Source organism: Eutrema salsugineum, unplaced genomic scaffold (assembly GCF_000478725.1).
Source record: "Eutrema salsugineum unplaced genomic scaffold, Eutsalg1_0 scaffold_10, whole genome shotgun sequence".
NCBI lineage: Eukaryota > Viridiplantae > Streptophyta > Magnoliopsida > Brassicales > Brassicaceae > Eutrema > Eutrema salsugineum.
In genome coordinates this window covers 598123-614457 of record NW_006256908.1, presented here as the reverse complement: position 1 = coordinate 614457, position 16335 = coordinate 598123, and the positions used below count along the sequence as shown (strand labels likewise).

General features: G+C 41.9%; 2 non-coding genes across 2 annotated transcripts; both read left to right on the top strand.

Moving 5' to 3' along the window:
- Positions 1–217: 217 nt before the first annotated feature.
- Positions 218–324, top strand: LOC112081675. The gene has a single exon (XR_002896597.1). It is a non-coding gene; the product is annotated as a small nucleolar RNA R71 (small nucleolar RNA).
- Positions 325–6729: 6405 nt separating this feature from the next.
- On the top strand, positions 6730–6838 carry LOC112081736. Its single transcript, XR_002896658.1, has one exon. It is a non-coding gene; the product is annotated as a small nucleolar RNA R71 (small nucleolar RNA).
- Positions 6839–16335: the final 9497 nt, after the last annotated feature.

The window sequence follows — 16335 nt, the reverse complement described above, 5'->3', positions numbered from 1 at the left end:
CTTTTTCATACGCTGTTCTTCATTGGAGCCCTCTGTACGGTTTACTCTATCAAAGTCGTCGCCATAAGTATCATTAGACATGGCTAGGTTTTCGACTAGTTCCATTGCCGCATTGATCTCCTTCCCAAGAAAATTTCCATTTGAAGCTGTATCTAGTTGGTTTCGGATCTTGGGGAGGGCACATCGGTATAAAGTACTCAAGAGGGATGCCTCTGAGAAGCCGTGGTGTGGGCATTGGTTAGTGTAGCTTCTAAACCATTCCCAAGCTTCGCTAAAGCTCTCGTTATTGTGCTGCGTGAAGCTTGAGATCTGGTTTCTGAGCTTAGCCGTGCGTGATGTGGAAAAGAACTTTGATAAGAACGCCAGTTTACACTGCTCCCAGGTTTGTATAGAACCCCTCGGGAGGTTCTTTTCCCACTGGTGAGCTTTATCACCGAGGCTGAATGGGAACAAGCGTAGCTTGAAGCTATCTTCCGAGACACCAATGATCTTAGTTAGGTCGCAAACCCGATCAAACTGATCTAGATGCTCAAGAGGGTCTTCTCCGACTAGACCGTGGAACTTTGAGTTCTGCACCATGTTGAGGAGGGAAGCTTTAACTTCAAAGTTGTTATTTTGAACCGGTGGAGCTTGAATCCCAGCTCGGTATTGGTGCGCATTAGCTCGGTCGTTCTCTCCAACAAAGACCGGATGAGGTTGTCTCTGAGCTTGTGGCGGTGGCGGATGAACATGGTGGGCTTGTTGCTCGTTTCTATTAGCTTGTTGTTGGTTTCGCTGAGCAAGCCTTTCGTTCCTCTGAGCCTGTTGTTGGTTAACATAAGCTTGTTGTTCATTCCTGCCTGCCTGCGCCTGATTAGCATGAGCCTGGTGCTCGGTTTCTTGAGCCTGTTGCTCGATCCTTTGCTGTTCTGCCATTCCAAGCCTTTCAAAATGCCGTTCCCTCTCGCGAGCTCGCCTCTCAATCCGGTTGATGTTGTCGTCGTACGGTAGAGGCGGTTCTGTGCTCCGAGACCTGGTTTTCATGCACCTGAAAGCAACACAAGAACTTGCAAGGAAGTTAGTAAAACAAAGAAAGGTAAAATCTTGAACTCAAGAACAAACAAAAGACTAATGCTCCGACAAGTTGGCAACGGCGCCAATTGATAGATAAGACTTTTTAGGTCTCAGGGTTATCAATCCCCTTTGTCGAAGTAGCACAAAGAGGTATCAATCCAGACAAGTCAACGAGACACTAGACTATGATGTTTGTTCATTTAAGTCAAGACAAAAGGTGAAGGTTTTGAACTAAGCTACGTAACAAACGACTAAGCATGAAAGGTAAAGCAAATGATTAGATCTAGACAGAGACAGGATGCAAATAATAACTAAACGATTCAGATGATGATAATATGCAATAAAGCAAGGGACTTTATACGAGATACTTGACTCGGGTGCTTCCAAGTTCAACTAGTTGGTTAATGAATCAAAACATCAAGCGGTTTCATTTAACTTTGAACTCAAGGCATGTTAATCTTCTCATGAAAGTATTAAGCTGATTCTCCTTCATACCAAAAATGTCTTTTGAGAAGCATCGAATCAATCAGCAATAAGAATCAGTTCAAAAATGTCATTTAAGAGAACAAACTATCACCCCCGCGATGAAAGACTCTTAAACCCTTAACCGAGTGGTTCAGACATTTCTACAAACACTTTTGATGCGAGATATGTGTCAGATCTGAACCTCAAGTGATGTGCTTGGATCCAGCCTAGAGATCTCGTCGGTTAAGGAATGAAACATGCAAGATTAGACACCTAAACCCACTAATCTACCTTGAAAGCACCCTAATCTACTCATCTAAAGCCGCTTAAACGACTACTCACTAATCATAACGAGCTCATTAAGTCTTTTGCAAGACGTGTAGCTAGTCATGATGAGGAGTTTAATGATAGATGACAAAAGAAAATAAAGAAAGAACAAGATTCCTGATGCAAAAATGAGATATCGGATTCGACTCCTCAAGTTTCACAAAAGAGGTAAGTTCTTAAAGCCAAAAACAGATAAGAGATAAGATGATTAGGTTTTTAGTCTCAAAATGTATATATAGCAAAGGTAAAGTGTTGCGGGTCAGCCTGGAACAAACCGTGTACTGAACCGCGTTCTTGGGTTGATGGGCGAGTGCCACGGTGTGTCGGAGAGTGAAGCCGAGGTCTTCATGTCGAGGAGTGCACGTGAGTCCAGATCCAAATGAAGATCTCGTGAAGAACACGTCAAAAACATGCATGAACCCTAGTCTTCGATCCATCTTCATGTGTGTGTTCTTGGGCAGCTTTGTTCTTGATTCTGGGTTCGTGACAATGGACCTCGGCATGAAATGCCGAGGCGCTTGGTAGTCGAGGGGTTTGAGCGAACAGGGGCCGGCATGCACGCCGGGGTCATTGCGCCGAGGTGCTCGTTCAACACTTAGTCGTTTCCAGCTTCATTTCTTACGTGTGCATGCCTTGATTCCAACGTGCCGAGGCGTCAGCACGAGGCCTAGTTCAGAATACTCCCAAAATATGAGCCTTGACTTGGCCGATGTCGAGGTAATGATGCCGAGCCCTGAAGAAACACTTAGCGCGTATCGCAACATATTTGGGCCCGTATCGATCATGTCGCCTTCCGGAAGCAGTAATTTTCGACCCACGACTCCAAATGCTCTGAGACCAGTTCCATAGTCAAGGTGACTCAATAAACTCGAACTTTGGTGAAGAAACCGTCGGAGCTTGGGAAGTGGAAGGCTTCCTGGATTTCACATCTTTGAACCGCATTGGAATCACCGGGAAATAAGCTGTTTGGACCGATGTGAACTCCGGAGACTTTGTCTTTCAAACCACTCGTCCGAATTTAGCGATCCCAACCGTTCTGAAAAGGTCTTTCAAAGATCTCAAACTTTGATGAAGACCGGGCAAGCTGGTTCGGTCCGGAAAGGTTCCGTCCGCCGTGATCTTTGTACTCCACCGTTCGGTTCTCGGATGCGCGTAATGTTGGTGCATCTTCCGGAAGCTGTATCTTTCTCCCCACTGGTCCGAATTGGATGATTCCAACTGTTCTGGGATCTTTGTTTGATTATCTCCAACTTTGCTGAAGACCCCGCCAACTGGTTCGGACCGGAAGGTTCCCCGGATTGCTGATCTTTGAAACGCGCGGACAAGGACAAATTTTGGTCGAGAAAAGCTTCCCGCGGTAAGGAAAATGGCCGAGGGCTGTGTACCGCGGTAAGCTTTTTGGTCGTAAAAATTCCTTCGCCTCGGCCAAAAACTCAACCCGCAGTATTTACACCTGATCTTCGACCCAGGCTGACTTTGGTCGATCGGTACGGACTTTGGTCGGTGCTGAGCGATCGGTAAGCTTTTTGGTCGAGGTTGAACGATCGGTAAGGATTTTGGCCGAGGTTTCTGTCCGTCCGGTACGCGATTTGGCCGAGAAATTCCTCCAAGCGGTTTTCACCATTTTTGACCTTTTTTTTTCACCGTCTTCTTCTCTGCTCCTCTTCTTAGGCTCCAAATGACTCCCAAAGCACCTGATAAGGACTTCAAAACATGCAAAACTCTTTGGGACCTAATGCAAGCCCTAAATCCTATTTTCATGCCTAAAGACTCAATTTACATGGGGAAAACACATAATGAGGACTCTAAAATGCACTCTAAATGATGTAAAATATAGACATATCATCTAGCTTGGTTCAGCATGTACTCTCCTAGAGTAGCATCATCGGGAATGTCCTCAGAGCTGTCACCAGTGCGACGGCTTCTTCGGGATCTGGTTTGTTCCATTTTTTCTGCAAAACGAAATGATTCTTGGAAAAATTGTGAATATGAATGCTGATTTTAACACATTAAGATCAGTTATACTAATACTAGTATAAAGAGATTAATTAAAACCATGAGCAAGCAGAATTGACATTAAATCAAAGAAATCGAGTAGTTCATGACCAGATTCGGATTTTTTGATGTTTTCAACATAGAAATCTTCTAAAAATCGGTTTTAATGGGCAATTTTCATGTCAAACCTATAGGTTACCTAATACTAATCACTAATCACACAAGACTTAATCAGATTCATCAATTTTGCTGTTCCAAATTCGATTTTTATGAAGCATGTAGAATCCAAATTTCAAAAATCTCAATTTCTCTTAAACTAGGTGTTAAAATCGATTTTTAGATAACCTAAAAGGATAATCTATTGTTCTTAAGCTATTTTCACCATCAATAAACCAAGATTTGGGCTTTTTAAGAAAACCCTAAGTTCTAAAATCAATTAAAAATGGCGAGTTTGATCTTCATACCTTGCTGGAAAGAGAGATTTGATGACAGAATTGAAATCAGCTTTGAAAAAGAGTGAGGTTTGGGCAAAGAATCTCTTAAAAAGCTTAAGAATTGAAAAATGTGTTTTATCTCCTAAATCTCCAAGTCTTTTGGAAGAGAAGAGAAGAAGGATTTTTGATCCAAAAAGTGCATTTCTTTTCCTAAAAGTTTACGGGAACTTACCTTTCTTGTCTTGCACGCAAAGGAGGTTTAAAACTTACGGAAAAACTTAATGTGCTTTACCGGGAATGCTCCGGAAATCACCGGGAATTTAGGGAACTTTCGAAAAGCAGTGGAAATTCGCATCGTCACCTCAACGACCAACGGTCGCGGTCAGGAGACTCGCGACCGCAGCGATTGAAGGCTTGGCCGCGGTCACATTCACGGTGCCGCGGTCGATGCACCTTTGGCCGCAGGTCGGTTGGTCGCGACCGCGGTTCTTTCTCCTGCGGCCTTTGTCCAACCTTCTGGTCTTTGCCGGGCTGAGCAGCTAAAAACCTACCATTTTTTTCTTGGTTTTCTAATTTTCTGAATTATTTTTTTAATGTTTTTTTGTGTTTTTTTTTTGTCTTATAAAATACCTGAAACTTAAAAGAAAAAGAAAGCATAAATTTTAAAAAGGAAAACAAAACTAAAAGAAAAAGTACCTAAATGGGTTGCCTCCCATTAAGCGCTTTTGTTTTAAGTCATTAGCTCGACGTAAGCATGAAAAATCAGGCTGATTTGAATGGCACTCCTCTTGATGTGCCCTTATCACTTCCGGTCGCTGGAGGTTTTACTTCTTCTCCTTGAGCAGCTGTCTTCTTTCCTTTACTCTTCTTTCGTACTTTAACATTGTTTAAAACCCTTTTTGTGTTTTCGATCAGCTCCTGGATTTGGTCTTCACTAGTTTCTGTTGCATCTGGTGGAATGATGATCTTGTTCTTTGCAAAAGCTTTTGGCTTCTCTTTTTCTTTCTCTTTGGGCCTGTTTCCCTTGCTTGAAAAATCGTCTAAGATAGTCGGGTAGCACCTTCTGCGATCCACATTGAGGAAAACAGCATGCCGGTTTGTGTGATCGATTACTGCTCCTACGGTAGCTAGGAATGGTCTCCCGAAAATGAGTGGCCTCTCCTTGTTTTTATCCATCTCCAGGACTTGGAAATCTGCTGGAACAATTTTGTCTCCCACTAGAAATTGTAGATCATGAATCGCCCCTTCAGTATCTTTTTGAGATGAATCTCCAAAAATAACCTTAACCGTCGATGTCCTTTAAGGTTTTTATGCCCAATTTTTCAGCAAATGTCTTTGACATGATGTTGACATTGGCTCTGGAATCGCACAGGCAGTCTGTAAACTTGATTCCTGAAATGAAACATTGGAAAACAAAACATCCCGGATCGTCGGATTTTGTAAGCCTTTGAAACGGTGATCGTTCAGGTACCTTAAATGGTGGCTGCTTGGTATCGACATCCTTGTATAATGGTACAAAGATTGGGGTTTCTTCTTTCTTTCCATCGGTTCTGGCCTCTTCTTCGGGCAATGTGGTTATGGCGTTGCAAAACCTCTTAGGATTATCTTCAACTCTTCCTGGAAGAACTCCATTTTGCCTCTTCATAGAGTCGCCTGTTTGGGAGACTTGCACGTCTAGCTTTTTGACGTGCGAAGATAAAGCTTCAAACTTCCCGTTCAGATCATTGTACATGCAGTCAACTTTCACGTTCACGTCTTTAGATACTTTTTCGTTTGTCATAACGAGCTGTTGGATGGACTGTTCAAGTCTACCGATTTGTGAAGCTAGCTGGTTCGTCGTGACTCCCTGCTGTTGTACAAATTGATTGTTAAAACCCGTACCTTGGTAGTTATATGGCTGCCGCGGTTGATATGGTCATGTTCCTCCGAAGTTTCCACCTTGGAACTTGTTTTGGAAGGATTTTTGCTGAGGTGGGTAGTACTGATCTTGAGGATTCTCCACATTTGGATTGCGGTAAGAGAGATTGTGTAATTTGCATTCCGGAAGTTGTTGTTGAAGCCATTGTTGAAGCGATTTTGATATGGTACTAGCACTCCTACATAGTTCACATCTTCTTCTTGAAAGGCTTGATTAATGTGATCAATATCACTTGGTCCTTCATCTTCTGTGCCATTGTTGGTCTCACAAGCATGGATTGGGCGATTGTTGCTCTTCAGAAGCTGGCTCATCATGTTCTTCAACTCGGTTATCTCCTTGTTTTCTGTTCCGGTTTGCTTCATCGATCGATCGTATTCAGGACAATCATTGCTATTGGCTTAAGCCAAATTTTCGATGAGGGCTCTTCCTTGGGCTATCGTCTTTTGTCCAAAATCTCCATTGCTAGCTGTATCAAGTGAAAGTATGTATTTTGGTTGAAAACCTCGGTAAAATGTGCTCAGCAAGCTTGATCCAGGAAATCCATGGTGAGGGCAATCACGTTCATACTCCTTAAAACGTTCCCAGGCTTCATAGAAAGATTCAGTCGGGCCTTGTTGAAAGCTTGAGATCTTTGTTCTCAACAAATTCGACCTTGACTTAGTATAGAAGTGATTCAGGAAAGCAGTTTTACATTCTTCCCAATTAGTAATCGATCCTGCAGGCAAAGATTTCAACCAACAGTGAGCTTTGTCTGCTAATGAAAAAGGGAACAACTTACACTTTAAATAGTCTGCTGGAACTTGTTTTGTTCTCATCATGCTGCAGATTTCTTCAAAGAGCTCGATATGGTCCATTGGGTGTTGGGAAGGAACTCCATGGAATTGGTTTTGTTTCACCAATGAGATGATTTGAGGCTTGACTTCAAACTCATTCCGGTTCGGAAATGGAACTTGAATTGCAGATCGGTTTTGAAATTTTTGTGTAAGTGCATCGAAATCAGCTATGTGATGGTTCTTGGCTTGTCTTCGGTGTTGATTTGCTGGCTGTACAGGGCGATTAACGCGCCCATTCGGCTGCATTCCTTGGTGGTCACCATCGGCTGCATTGATGGGTGCATCAAGGTCTTCACGCTCTTCTCTCTCGCGATTCTAGTGGTTTCTTGGAGGAACCTCATCATCCTCTCCATGTTGTCGAGCATGATCACCTCCTCTGTGATCATTCTCTTCATTTTCTCCATGTTCGGACTCCATATTTAAAGCTCGGTTAATAGGATCTCCAGGCTGGTCGTTGTTGGCCATTCCTTGCGTTCGTCTAAGTCTTCGAAGTTCTCTTTCGTGTCTGTCTATCTCGTCTAGAATTGGAATGTTTTCTACAGGTCTGCGCCTGGTATTCATGCAATTCAGAGAAAAACAAAAGAAGGGAAAGATAATTCAGCAAAACTTTAAGAAAGAACTAGAGATCAGGTGTCTAGAACAGAAGTTAAAACAAGAAAAATAGCAAAAGGCAGCGAAACAAATCCCCGGCAACGGCGCCAAAAACTTGATTGCGTGTCAACTGCGTGAGGGAACAAGTTTTACCCTTAACAAAAACAAATGAAAGCCGCAAGTGCACAGCTAAGCAGTTGTAGTATTTAGGGATCGAATCCATAGAGATTTGTTTGCCTGGTATTCTTCAACGGTTTTTAACTTTATGTCTAGACTAGATTGGTTTTAAAGGTTGGTTGTTTATCACGAACTAAACTAAAACTTAAAGAAAGCAAATAAATCTATCCTAGAAAGCAAGTAGAAAAATCGAATGGAAAGCAAGTAAAATATCGAACTAAGGCAATTGAAATGCAGATCTAAATAAACAAGTAAAAATCGATTGGTTTGTAAACTATGGCTAAAAACGCTGAGCTTTTGGGAACTCTAAGGGATCATAATCGGTTTTGACACTATGGGATTGACGGATATCGATATATAGGGTTCTAGAGCTAGAGTATGGCGGTATGACTACATCACTGTCGTGATCATAACCAACTGTTTCTCGCAACCCTGACCAGTAGGTTTCCACTCTGGCCCTGGAAGGGAGAGAACGCAAGAGCTGCACAAAACTCGTCAATACTCACGATCTCGCCGCAGGTAGGTTTCCACTCCTACGGAAATATCGCCTGTTTCATTCTAGGGCTGATACTTAATGAAAACTTTCGCAACACTAACTCTCTAGATCAGATAATAGGTGATCAATCAAGCATACATGCAATAATAACAAGAATAAACAGAGAACAAAGTTGAAATCCTAGATCTATAAACTTAGATGTCTTAATCGATTATGAGAGCCCCTTTCGGGAACCCTAACCCCAACTCGGGATCTACTCAGACATGGCTGAGGTCGACATCATCATTGGTTTTAATAAAGTAATCAAAAACAGTAAAGAAAAAAGATGAAGAAAGCTTCTCTATTGAAGAACTCGGACTTGAACAATCTTCTACAAAAATCGCATAAAAACGGCTAAAGAAAAAAAGTTTCTGTAAAGTATGAAGGGTTGTGTCTAAAAACGACCTAAATGACAAGTATTTATAGTCTTCAATACTGCATGGTCTCTAGGGTTCCAGAATTTAGGCTGAGAATGACTTTGGGCTTCAGAAATATGGGCTTTAGTTTGGAGTTTGACGGCCGCGGTCGGGAGTGATGTGACCGCGGGGAATAGGTGGTTGGCTGATATACTCATAAATTGCATCATTTAGTGTACATATTTTAGTCCAAATCATGTCTTATCTCATGCATTTTAGGTCTTTAGGCATTGTTTTAGGACTTAGAAGAATGCATTAGGTCCAAGAGAGTTTTGCATGGTTTGGAGTGTTAAACAGGTGCTTTTGGAGCCAATTTGGAGTGGAGGATGTGATTCAGATGAAGAAATGGAGTTGGAATGATCAAAAATGGTGAAAAGGAGCAATTTTGGGTTTCTCGGCAAAATGGTGTACTGAAGGTCGAAGGTTCTCGGCCAAAATCCTTCCCGCGGGCAGCTTTCTCGGCCAAAAACACGTACCGCGGCCAAGTCCCTCGGCCAAAAATCCCGGGTGTAGATACATTTCCGAAATCGCGTCACCAGAAGATCTTTCCGGCCGATTCAGCTGTCGGAGTCTTCATAGAAGTTGGAGATAATTGAGTCCAGAGTTCAGAACAGTTAGAATCAAAGCATTTAGACCACGGAGCTTAAAGATATGGTAATCGGAAGACGAACAGGTCTCGCATCCATTCCGGAGCAATCCGATACTCCTGAATGATCGCCTGTCCGGGGAACCTTCCGGTCCGATTCAGCTGTCGGGTGACTCACCAAAGTTGGAGAGGATTCAATCACGGTTCCATAGCAAGTGGAATAATGGAATTCGGACGCGTGAGCAGAAAGTTGAGCTTGTCGGAAGAAACCCCTGTCTCGCTGCCGTCTTGGACCGATCCGATGAGCTCCGAAGAATGCGAAGGACGGCGCACTTCCAGGAAGATTCAGTTTCCGGGGTCTTCATAAGAATCAGAGATGTTTGAGTCCTCTTTCCATAACGTCCGAGATCATCCAATTCGGATCTATGAGCAAGAAGTTAACGTCTCCGGAATGGACACATGTCTAGACGCCTTTCTCTAATCGTGTAAATGCATTGCGAAGATGAGCCCTCCAGGAAGCCTTCCACTTCCCAAGCGCCGATAGTTTCTTCACCAAAGATCGAGCTGAATGAGTTATCTTTCTCATGGAACTGGTTTCAGGTCATTTGGAGTTACGAGCTGAAAGTTACACTGAACAGAAGAGAAGCTGCTCAATTCGGGTTTTAAGAGATGCGACTGTAAGCTAAGTGTTGTGTCCTACCTCGGCGTGAATACCTCCGCATGTTATGCCGAGGAGGCATGTTTACGAAGCCTTGGGACTATACCTCGAGGTAGGACTTCGGTCTTTCAACACCGAGGCTCCCTTGATCACCAAAATGATCCCCAAACGACTAAGTGTTGAAGCAGACCTTGGTGTGAACCCTTCAGCATGCTATGCCGAGCTCCTATGTTACACAAACCTCGGGTACCAGGCACCTCGGCATGTATGCCGAGGTCCTCATCTCTCCAACCCAGATCACAAACAAATCCTCTTCACGTTTCAAAGCTTTAACCGGATCAAATGCCAAGTCTCATGCATGTTCTTCAAGTGTTCATCAAAGTTTCAACCCAGCACATGACCCCCTGGTGTATGGCCCTCGGTGTGAGACTTCTTCAGATGGCGAGGGGTGGCTCCAGCAACCCAGAAAGTGCGGGTCAGTACCCAGTTTGTCCTGGGCTGACCCGGCCCACACCCTTTTATATAAATAGTTTTTAGAGACTAAAACCCTAGTTATGCTTTATCTTATCCTCTAATCTGCTTTCTCTTTGTTTTCTCTCTACTTCTTAGTGTAAAAACGAGTTTGATCAAGAGATAACTAGCAGATTTAATCATCTTAAAGCTGTTTCTTATCATCTAATCATCTCATCTCTGCTTCTAATCATGATTAACACCACCTCTTGCAAAGGAAATGGTGTGTTAATCATGATTAGTGAGTAGTTATCTTTTAAGCTTCTAGGTGTGTAGATTAGGGTGCTTAGATGATCGGTTTATGATGTTTAGGTTCTAGATTCTCATCTCCTTTCCTTAGTTAGCTGCTCTTAATGCTAGATCTTTGCACATCACTCTGATCTAGACCTTAGTCATTTCTCCACCCACAAGGTGTTTGATGAAATGTCTGAATGAGCTAAGCTAAGGGTTTATGCCTTTTTCATCATGGGAATGATTTGTTAAATGCATGAATGACATATTAGAACTGTTTCTTAATGCTCACTGATTCATATTTCACAAATGATGATTTGGTTTGAAAGTGGATTAGTGTAGAGATTAATGCCTTCATGAGAGGATTAGTCCAGATTTGAGTTCTAAGTTAATTGGTTTTGAGATCATGTGATTGCTTGTTGCTGCTTTCTGTGTAAGATTCGGTCTCCTTGAAATAGAAACCGTTTGGTCATTATTAGACTTGATACTTTATGCTTGTTGATTGCTTGATCTTGCTTAAGGTGAATTAATCTTGATTAAGTGATTTACAAAGAGTTTATTGTCATGGGAATGAATTAATCTGATTTTGAAGTCTAGACTAAAGAGTAACTTGCATTGCATTATTGTTCTTAGCATCATGAATAAATCTCTAAAGCACCCTAATCAATGATCACATCTAGAGGTTTAGCTTTTACCATTTGCTTAATCACCATCATCTTGTTTGGCTTAATTGTTTAGTTCACTAATCATTACTTGTTTGTTTCTTGTTTATATTTTCACTTGCTACTTGTCACCAAACCTGTCTTTGATTAGCTTGACTTAAGAACTTATCTTATAAACTAGTGCCTAACTACCACACATATGGATTGACACCCCTTATACTACTTTGACAAGGGGATTGATAACCCATCTAAGAGCCTCAAAACTCTTAGTTATCATTGGCCGTGGTCGGGAGGCTTGTGACCGCGGGAAATGGGCTGTTGGCTGCGGTCGCGTGACTTGCTGGCCGTCTTCGAGTGGCTCCGGGGCTAATGGAATATCTTGAGATCCAACCGTTGGAATGTCTCCAAACCAAGTGCATTTAAAAGCTGGTTGATTCTTCTATAAGTTGTCCAATTTTGAGGGTGATCAAACGGTGAGAAGGTCTTCGTCTCTCCATGAGAGTTCTGACGGTATGCATTTATCCAAAAGAGTCTTTTTGTTCTAATTTGTGCCTCTTTATCCCAAATTGCCTGAAAAATCTTTTAAAATCCGAAAACATAGAAATCCTTTGAAAACCTTTGGAAATGGAGTAAAAACACCTGTAAAAGATATTAAAGTGATCCATAAAAATGGTCAAAATCCGGTGTTATCAACTCCCCCAGACTTAGTCTTTTGTTTGTCCTCAAACAAAACAAAGGCTAAATCTCAGCGAGAGGTTTGAAAACGCAGGAACTAAACAAAATCTCAGAGACCAAACTTCTAGACCAATATCAATCAGTATGCATCAATCGGGAATAGCATAGATTCGACAATACGGAGGAAGAACAAGCAAAGCACACTCACGAGCTTCACAATGCTAAGAACAAGATCATGGACCTAGATTTCAAACTCGACGATGTAGACAATGCCTTCAAAGAAGCTAAGAACGAGTCTTATGACTTCACGGTTGAAGTTTCAGAGAAAGTATACAAGATCATGGACAAAACCAAAGAGCTTGACTCTAACATAGATAAGGTTGTTTATGCTCTCAATGAGGTTGAAGAAAAAGTTGAGGAGATCATGAAAGGACTTGGAGAACAAAGTTCAGCACCCCACATTAAAGACCTAGGCCCAGAGGGGAAGTATACTAAGCCAGAAGACCCAGGAAGCAAAAGAGCAAGCAATTCCCCGGTGACCGCAGCCAAGAGGCGTCCACCCGCGGTCGTTCTTAGTCTACCCGCGACCCACAGTCGATTCGTCGTGGTCGCATCTCCTGCAGTCACGACCAGCCGTCTGAATGTCCCAAAACAGCTTCATCCAACTCATACAAGCAGCTGCTCAACTGGTACGCCTTCTGGAGTAGCTAGACCCCTCTATCAGCAACTGATTTACTCTATCAGCACTCAGGGACTGAAGATGAAGAAAAGCTATTACCGTGCAACATGGCTTTGTCTTGTGAAGATGAGTATGAAGAGCAATGCTCTGAAGATAAAGAGGATGGCATGATACTCATCAGGAAGAATTACACCAGGACTTGAATGGATCACTAGCAACATCAGCAAGTAGAAGCTTGATGAATTCAATGATTTAGTTCAAACATTGCCTGAAGGAATCACCTTCACCAGAGCTTGTAAAGACTTCAAGATCGGCCACTACTTCTGTGAGAGCACGGAATGCATTCCTGAAATACAAGACTTGTTCAATCATACCAGAAGAGTTAGACCTGTTTGAACACTTCACAAAATTGAAGATCAAGGTCAGTTTCTCATCTCTTGTTCGATTAGAGGTGAAATGTTTAACAATGTGCTTTGTGATTCTGGAGCTTGTCTCGATATGATGTCCAAGGCAATTGCTTTGAGACTTGGTATTAAGCACCTGCACAGGACAAGAACAAAGATAAGCATAGCTGATGATTCCAGTGAAACACCTAAAGGAGTAGCTTATGACATTCCTTTGAGAATAGGAGACTGCTTTGTTCATGTTGACTTCTACATTGTCAAGACCAGGGACGCAACACATCCAGTGATTCTCGGATGGTCTTTTCTAGCAACTTCCGGAGCCATCATGGACTGGCGGAACCGGAGGATTTCATTTGCTAACATCGACAAGGATGTCTTCATGGAAGCTGTGCCGAACAACAGCAATGCAGGAAAACGTCATGCAACAGAGGTGTTTGAAGCAGAACTTTGGAGTGACGAAGAACATGCTAAACAGAACAAGGAGATTTAAAAAAAGACTTGTCTTAGGACAAGGTCTTCTTCATCTGACTAAGTCACGTCCTACACCAAGTCGAACTAAACGACTTAAAACAGAAGCGCTTAATGGGAGGCAACCAATTTAGGTATTGTTTTCTTTGGAATTTTTCTTTCTTTTTCTATTGATTTTTTTATTTTTCTTAGTTTCAGGTGTTTCTTATAAATTAAAAAAAGCCAAAAAAATAAAGAAATTAAAAAACCAGAAAAACCAAAAAGAATGATGGTTACTGATTGCTCGGCCCAGCAAGAACCAAGGAGAATTAGGAAACATGCCGCATTTAAGTTCCTGCGATTGCATACATTCAGACCGCAAGAATGGAAGCATCAACCGCGCCCCAAACTCCTAGCCGTGGCCAGGCATAGCTTCCTCGCGGTCGCGTGAGCCTGGACCGCGGGAAATAGTCGTTCACATGACCTCCGACCCCAAACCACCCACTTCATCTCAATCCACCTCACCAAGTCCTATTCCACCCCATCCATCACTTCCCACCACCTCCCATTGCCATTTATCACCTTGCTGCACCTTCCCGAATCGATCCGGTTCATTCCCCTCAGCATCTCGGATCCAGATATGTTCCATTCGGCTTACCTACTTCGATATATGTATGCATTTTTCTCATCCAATCTCGACTTCTTTAACACTGAGGACAGTGTCATTTAATTCTGGGTGAAGATTTCATCCCTTTCTAACTACTTTTCTTTCATGAGTCTTGCGTTATCTACACTTTTTGCATTTTCTTTAAAGTTTTTCAAAAACGGTTTTCAAAACAAAATATGTTTTAAAGGGAATGGTGAACATGAATCAATGATAGTTGACTTTGTGCTTTTAGACTGTTCTTAGTGACATGCTCATTAATGATTTAGGACTAGACTAGGTGGTAGCTAAGCACATTTGAAATGAAGTACCCTAGAGGAATTTGAATGATTTTGATTTAGATGAAGGAATACACTAGCTCTGTTTTATTTAGACTTAATATTGACTTAATTTTCTCATGGAAGCATTAGATCAGGGAAATGAATCATACATTCAGAACTTCTTTATCCTTTTTACCACTCTCTGTTAATCCTGATTGGCTAGTTCATCTTTAGCTAGTTCCCCACCTTAACCCAACCTCTTTCAAACCACATGCGTTCCTGTTTTTCATTGTCATATATGCAGATATGTGCAAAACCGCTGGAGCGAAAGAGGAACAATGCAGTTTTCAGTCACCAAAGACGGAGACCTGTTCGGCCTTGGAGCCCATTTCCAAGCCCAAACCAATTCTTTCATTTGGAGAAATCATAAGTGACGCCCAAAATGTCTTGAGCACTATAAATACATATTTTAGGAACCCTAAGTCGTATCACCTATCATATTATTTATGCTTTTTTTTGTTTCATAATTTCTTTTACGTTTTTAGGATTGATTAGGTTTAAGGAGATAGAGATCTATCTCTTGAACCCTCTTTGTTTATTTTTCATTATGAATTTCTATTCAGCTTTTGAATACAATGTTTTGGCTTTCTTTATCATGTCTGAGTAGTTTTATTGTTGGGTTTAAGAGAGTTTCTATGGGGGCTATATATGTACGATGAGGGTCCCATTACATATTAAAGGCGCATCTTAGAACTTTTTCTTCTAAACTCATTTTTTATGCATAGGAGTAGCGTCATGAACTATAATCTGAATTAGGTTCGTAGTGTTGCGAAAGTTTTTATTAGGAGCCAGATCTACTTTGAGAAGAGAATTCTACCATAGGAGTGGAAACCTACCTATGGGTGAGCTAAGAATGTTTACGAGTCTTAAGCAAGATAGCATCTTTTTCCTTCAGGGGCCAGAGTGGAAACCTACTGGTCAAAGTTGCGAGAGATAGTTGGTTATGACAATGACGGTGGCATAGTCATACTTTTGTGATGCGAGCTCTAAAAGTTTTAGTTAGCATATTTTAAATTACTTTTTTAACAATGTTTTGAATCGTTCATCCCCGGAGATAATTTCCTTGAAAACCCAGCATCTCTTCTTTATATGTTTTCGCCGATTTCATACAAGTTTTAGTAATTAGGTTATTTTCTTTATACCAGCTGATTTTCATTCAAGTTTAGATTAGGTCTTCTTTAGTTTTTCCAGCAATTTTTCTTTAGTATTTTTCCTTTTCCCGTTTAGCTTAGAATTTACGTTTTAGTGACAACCCAAAAACCCCCTTTGCAGAAAAAGACCCTCTTTCCCTGTGAATTTGATCCCTAAGTACTACAATCGATCAGTAGTGCACTTGCGGCTTATTGATTCTTATTAGGGTAAAAATTGACACCCCACACACACCAAATCAAGTTTTTGGCGCCGTTGTCAGGGAAGGCACGCGTTTCCTTTTCTGAAAAACCCTAAGAAAGGTTAGTAAGACTCTATAACACCTTTTCTACTTATTTTTGTTTTTTCTTTTTTTTTCACTTCCCGAAGCAGTAGATCCCATGAACCGAAATCCTTACAACGAAAAAGGCTTCTACAACACTCCTCAAGCCACCAGACGCAGAGAAGAGCAGTATATGCGCGATCTTCTCAACTCTGTTCGGAACCCTAATCCAAACCCTTAGCTGTATGGACGCCGCAAGCCACCTATGTACTGAGACAATCCCTACGCGCCTCCTATGGTCAACCCTAGACCATATGTTCATCGCCTACCTCACCAAATCCTTC